The following is a 7321-nucleotide window of genomic DNA, read 5'->3' as shown; positions in this document are numbered from 1 at the left end:
ACAGTTTGGCTTCAAGGTTGTCCCTGGACAAGGGAGGTATCTTAGGAAGAGTTACATCACCTACAATAGAACGGTTCTCACACTCAGTCACTCACACCCCCCTCAGGAATTTCCCTCCCCTTACAAATCATGGCAAACTAGAGAGAGAGTTTGACAGGAAGTCACTAAGAGAATCTCTAAGAAAAGTTTCTGCACTGGTCTATTCGTCATACTTTGAACCCACTCTCTTTCATGGACCACAGGACAGCATACAGATGTGTAATTTCCTTTATTTTATTCTATGAGGAAGGTGAAGTTGAGAAAAAGTGGCTGGCCAAAGTCGCCCAGCAAGCCTCAGGTGGAGGAAGAATATGGACCCAGGCATCCAAGATCCTAGTCTATCACCTTAACCATTACACTACAGTGTCTCTCACAGCAATACTATGAGACTGACTAGCTTGGAACATGTAGGTTGTAAGATCACTGGGATGCTAGGGGGCCAATCCAAATAAATGACACAGGATTTGCAATACCTTCCTAGGCAGAGTTATACCCTTCTATGTCCATGGGCTTAGAAAGATATAACTCTGCTTACAATGGCACTGTTTATGTTCTTCTTTAAATGTATTGTTTATTTATATTATGCCTGGGTTTGGGAGAGGCACCAAACTTGGGCTCATGTTATAGCTGTAAAAACCAAGTGTGAATGAAGACCATGGCTTTGAATCTATGACTCTCCATGCAACACTTAGTTTTGTCTGCTTGTAATCTCCCCTCATGTTATCTCTCAGTGATTCATAGTGCAGTCCTAAACAGAGACACACTCTTCTAATTCCACTGAAGTCTGTGGACTTAGAAAGGTATAACTGTATAGAATCGCTCTGTGAGTTCCCTTATCTAAATATTTCAGCTCCATATGGTGGGTATTCACAGGGCTTCTCTCTAGTGGTAACAATACCTCATGATCCATGGTATCAAAAGCCACTGAAAGTTCTGGCTGCACCTAGATCTCTAGATAAAGATCAACAACAAAGCCCAAAATTAGACTTGATTCTTTACCATTGTCTCCTTTCTGGTTCACAAAGTCAAAAAAAATGACTTCGTATGTTTGGACTCCAATCATGTAGTCAAGAACAATATTTTAGAGTTATAACAGGATCTGAGATTGGGTGAGTGTCTCAAACCCAAACAGTTACTAGTATAAATCCCATTACACCAATGTTTTTATCAGTTCTTAACAGTGCGGTCCTAAACAGAATTATGGCCTTCTAAATCCATTGAAGTCAATGGGCTTAGAAAGTCTAAATCTACTTAGGATCACTCCACCAGTCGCTCACTAGAATTCAGATCCCCATTCTCATATTCAATCAAAACATTCCACATAACTTACCTTTGACCTCACTCATCCTATGACCTTGTGTGGTGGTGCAGAAGTTGTTTAGGATCTAGTTGGAATTATCTAACTGATTGATGGATCAGTGGCAGCCAGTTCTTCAGCCCATCTCCTTCATCATACTGCTTAACACAGCAGTGTATTTGAGAGCCCTATAGGATTTAAGGCACATGATTGTTTAATCAGATTCTGATTGCTAAATGTGCATGGCAAGACGTTCTTCATTATTGCCAAAAGTGTATGGAAAAGTACAGAAATTAGGTGGCCTGTCAGATTAACTTGATATTTCTAGTATCAGCTCTATGTATTATACTATGAAATGTTATTGCACCCCTGTAGCTTTCCTGTTCTCATCCCCTCAATTGATCCGTATCAAAGATTTAAATTGGGGGGGGGACTGAGCAGTTGGCTGGAAAGGAAAATGTTGATGTTGAAGATCTTGACAGAAGATTCCTGTCTTCTGCAAAATGCTGGGCCTTTTATCATGTCTTTTGTCAGTCACTGAAGAAACTCAGCCACAAGATAATATCAGCTGGAGAAATGTCCTTTTCCTCTGTGTCTGATTCAAAAGGGCAAACATTTAATTCACATACTTGTGATCCTGAGTGTCAGTTTTGGAATAAATCCTGGTATCAGCCATTCAGGCTTGGAAGTGAGCAAGTACCTTGGGCAGGCAGAAATCAGCAGGCTTAAGGAAATATGGTCAATTCTTTAAAATTTCTCAATGGGCAAGGGTACAAAGTCCAAAATAAATCAGGTAATGGAAGAAGAGGAGGATTCTAGTAGAATTGTTTGGGCTGAGCAGATTTTTTTAAATTGCTGCCACCGCAGAACTTCACAGAACCACAGGATCTTCACTGCACGGCCGATGGTAAGCTGGATATAAACAAGAAAATTCCTTTAAACAATATGTTAATTTTAGAAGGCATTCTATTAAGCACAGCTTCTAACCAAAATGCTGAAGAGATACTATTAAGGTAACGAATAACCTCTCTCCCTGACATTTTGTGGTTGGCTCTACCTCCTGCGGCAGCCATTTTGTGCTTGTTCTCATCACCCTGTGCCATAATTTGAAAGATGCCCCCAAAGGCTCAGCAGTGTTGGGGACTCTTGCAATAGACAGTGTAGTCCATCTAAACAACACTAGGATAAAACCAGATTCCAAAAATTAGGAGGAAAGCGCTTAAAACAACAAACAATATACCAAAGCTAGATTGCAAAATGAGAGAACAATGTAATAAAATTTGTATAACCGAATTTGCCTAGTGTGGAGAACTTACAAAAAAATATATGAGGAATGAAAATCCAGACTTGGTCTTTTATCCACCTCTGTCTTTTTAAAAAAGGCAAAAAAGACAATTCCCCCCCCTCAGTCAGTTGGCACCTCACCCTGCCAACAAAAATCCGTATGGTCAAAGCAATAGTATTCCCAGTAGTAATGTATGGCTGCGAGAGTTGGACTATAAGGAAGGCTGAATGCTGAAGAATAGATTATTTTGAATTATGGTGCTGGAGAAGACTCTTGAGAGTCCCTTGGACTGCAAGGAAATCAAATCAGTCAATCCTAAAAGAAATCAACCCTAACTGTTCCCTGGAAGGCCAGATACTGAAGCTCAAATACTTTGGCCTCCAAATGAGAAGGGAGCACTCACTGGAGAAGACCCTGATACTGGGAAAGATTGGAGGTCAAAGAAGAAGGGGACGGCAAAGGATGAGATGGTTAGACAGTGTTATCGATGCAACAAACATGAAATTGAGCAAAATCTGGAGGATGGTGGAAGATAGGAGGGCCTGGCATGATGTGGTCCATGGGGTTGTGAAGAGTCAGACTCAGTTGTGTGACTGAACAACAACAAAAAACTGATGTTAGGCCTGCTTTACACATGCAATAAAATTAGGTGACAAAGCCTGGAAGTGGCAGAATGAACAATACCACTTCAGCCTAGTAGGTAAAGGATTCTGGCTTTGAATGTTCCTTTGTATAACAATTTCTAAGCAAAATGAAAGCTACCACAGACATGAGAAAAGTACTACCTCTGTGGTTCTTAACCACTGGTGTGGTGTAGTGGTTCAACTGGGATCTGGGACAACTGGGTTTGAATCTCCACACCGTCATGGAAACATAGATCCCTGTCATCTATTCAACAAGATTCTTGTGCTGGACAGCTGTCAGCCAATTTGTTGGGTAACCCTGGGTCCATCACATCTCAGCCTTACCTACCTCACAAGGTGGTTGTTGTGAGGATAAAGTGGAGGATGAGAAAATGATGGGAAAAGCCACTTTGCTGTGCAAATCCAGTCCTCTTGCATGCTCAGAATACCCCCAACTTGGAAATGAATGGAGTTGTCCCTGCCGAGGCTGAAATTCATGCAGCCCCCAGATAAAAGGCTCCATAGAAATGTCGCAATTCATGCCATTCATATATTACCCTTTATTCCAGCAAGTAATCTTGGGGAAAAAAGAAATAATTCTGATATAAATACTGAATGGAGGACGAACCTTTCTTTAATATATAAATAGGTGCCATCCATAAGGTCACAGACCACTCTTTATGGTACTAGATAGAACCGGAGGTGAAATTCCCATAAAATCTCTCATTAAATTGCCTTATTTTTCACAGAGAGCTGTAAGATTAGGCCAGAGATAATGACCGGCGCACTGCGAAAATATAGTGAGAAGGGAGCATGTTGAAATTAGATCTAGACAATGCAGTAATGAAAAGCACTGGCCAATATTGTAACGGATGGGGGATATTTATCATAATTCTGTTCATTATGATGGATTGTTGGTTTGAGTATTAGCCACATAACTATCCAGCAAATGGAAGCAAAGCATATGTTTGAAGGTGATGACATTTACTACATAAGTCGTGACGGATGTAAAACCCGTTAGTAACATAAACAGTGTTGGCTTCTCAAATATTGCTGACAGTTTAATTCTGCTGCTGCTATTAAAATGAAATATGAAGTAAGAGGGACAGAAAGCCTGCAGACGTGGAATTATCGGGGTATACAGTGTCGGCCATGCAGTTAGTCAATGCTGGTCAAAGTCAGATGTGTGACAGGATCTCAGGAATCAAGGTGACTATGTACCCGGCCATCTGGAAACGCAGGGCTCCTGTACTGGGAAGGGAACACATATTAATAAATATACATTTCATATAGATACAAAACAATGGAGTTTGATTCTTGAAATTCAGCTGTGTGTTTGTGTGTTAAATGCTGTCGAGTCACTTTCAACTTATGGTGACCCTATGAATCAATGTCCTCCAAATGGCCATTCTCAGGTCTTGCAAACTGAGGGTCGTGGCCAGTGTTCCCTCTAAGCTGAGTCAGTGTGAGCCGGCTCACAGTTTTTTAGCCTCCAGCTCACACATTTTTGCCTCAGCTCAGGAAGGAGGGCTTCGGAGCAAACTGATTGATGCAGCAGCCAAATCGCTTGCTCACAACTTTAATGCGAGCAGCTCACAAATTAGGATTTTTGCTCACAATGCTCCACAGCTTAGAGGGAGCATTGGTCGTGGCTTCCTTGATGGAGTGCATTTCAGGTTGGGTTTTCCTCGTTTCCTGCTGCCTTCAACTTTTCCTAGCATTGCTGTCTTCTCCAGTGACTCGTCTTCAAATTCAGCTGTACAATACACATATAATTTAAAACAAGGGTCTTGATCTGAATGTGTGGAATTATTTGCATTTTAGCATGTCCATTTGTGAACGGCTTACAAGATCAGGTCACGATATCATGATCTAAAAAGTCTGCTTCCTACCTCTCTGTCTTCTTCAGTTTTGTAACAGTTAGCCTGACAAAGAGTTCTGGTAAGCAGAAAAGTGTGCACAAGTTTTTGTGTCAATTGGTTGGTTCTAATAAAAGGCATTGCGTGGATTTTGCTCCTGTCTGTATAACAGCCCATTAATGACGTCAGTGTTGGGATGGGTTGAGGGTCTCCTTGATACTGAGTAGCATCAGCCAAGCCCTTAGTTGCTGAAAGAGAAACATTGGGGGGGGGGCTTAGCACCTCTTGGACCCGTTTTATATGCGGGCTCAGATAAATCAAGGTGATGGCAATGCTGGCCAAGTTTGGAGCCAGGGTGGAAGCATGCAGAATGCTGGTAGGTCACTTGCCAGGGGGATCAAAACTTGCTACCAGCCACTCACACTAAATTAAGGGTTGCTTATTTGAGAATAGATCATATGTTAGTCTGTCTGTAGCAGTAGAAAAGAGCAAGAGTCCACGAGAAAGACTAATAAAACAGGTGACAGGGTAGGAGCTTTCGTGAGTCACTGCTCACTTCTTCAGATACCTCAAATGCTTCAGTGAGTAGTGACTCATGAAAGCTCATACCCTGCCACATATTTTGTTAGTCTTTAAGGTGTTACTGGACTCTGGCTCTTTTCTATTATTTGAGAATAATTACGTTAAAAAACAAACAAGTTTCCAGGCAATCAGGCAATAGCACAAAACAAAACAAAACCTTATTTTTTTGCAGAAGATCCAAATGTACATCAAATTGGAGCTTATAACAAAATATAGTGGTTCTGAAACATGGATTTTGTTCCTGAGGAGCTTCTGTAGAAGATGGTTGCATGAATATCCACGTATTCTACACTAGTGATTTGTGCTCCAACCCATTCTACCTCATGAACTTTTTAAAAGCTTTAAAACACTTAAAATGCTTTAAAGAGGAACAGTGGAGTCCTCTGCAGAATAGAATTAAGTCTGCATAGGAATGCGCTGCAAGCAGGTGTCATTTCCTGCCGGAGCGCCCAGGAGCGGAGCTCTGGCAGTAAAGAGCCCAGGGGGCGGGCACATGCAACAAGCCCCACCCCCTGCTCCCAGCAGCCCTCAGTCAGAGCAAGAAGCAGCCAGGTAAGTTGCAGAGCCCCTCCGGCCCAAAACAGTCCAGTGGCACCTTTAAGACCAAGTTTTATTCAGGTACAAGCTCTCCTTCCTCTGTGAGGAGGTTCCCCCCCCCATAGTTAGCAATCCAAAACAGTTCAGTGGAGCCTGAGTGGTGGGTGTTGCCTTCTGACACACTTCCGGTGATGTCAGGGGGTGTGGCATATGCAAATGAGTTATGCTAATGACTTATGCTAATGAGCCCCTGCACCTCTTTTTCTACGAAATGACCCATGGCTGCAAGTATTCCGAGCTGTACCATTCTCGGGAAGGGTGGTGCCTCAGCAGTAGAGCATCTGCTTGGCATTCAGAAGGACTTACGTTCAATCCCTGTCATCTCCAGTTGAAAGGAGCAGGCAGAAGGTGATGTGCAAGATCTCCGCCTGAGGCCCTGAAGAGCCATTGCCAGTCAGAAGAGACAATACTGACCTTGATGGACCAGTAGTCTGATTCTGTATAAGGCAGCTTCCATGTGTTCATGTATACACATCAAAGTACTTCTTTAAACATTAAAAAAATAGCAAACACAACACTGTCCCAAAATAGTGAGCAAAATTTTTATGCATGAGTAATCCCACGATGGGTTAGGAACTGCACAAACAAAATGGTGAACACATGAACCTGCCTTATACTGAATCAGACTGTAGGTCCATCAAGGTCTGTATCATCTACTCAGACTGGCAGTGACTCTCCAGGATCTCAGGTCTCTTTCACATCACCTCCTGCCCAGGTCTTTTAACTGGAGAGGCCAAGGATTGAACCTGGGACCTTCTGCAAGCCAAGCAGATGCCCTACGACTGAGCCATGGATACCCCCCATAAATGCTGTTTATCAGGGCTTTTTTTTTGGAGAAAAAGCCCAGCAGGAACTCATTAGCATAATAGGCCACACCCAGCAGCAGAAACTGATTAGCACATTAGGCAACACCCTGACAGCACAACTCATTAGTATATTAGGCCACACCCCCATGCCTTCCCTTGGCTTGCCCAGGCGCCCTGTGGCTGCGGGAAGCCTGGGCAAGCCCGCCCTTGGAGGGAAGGTACAGGGAGGCATT

This window comes from Gekko japonicus, unplaced genomic scaffold (assembly GCF_001447785.1).
Source record: "Gekko japonicus isolate JY-2015 unplaced genomic scaffold, Gekko_japonicus_V1.1 scaffold1888, whole genome shotgun sequence".
In the NCBI taxonomy this organism is placed as follows: domain Eukaryota; kingdom Metazoa; phylum Chordata; class Lepidosauria; order Squamata; family Gekkonidae; genus Gekko; species Gekko japonicus.
Note: the sequence above shows the minus strand (reverse complement) of the source record.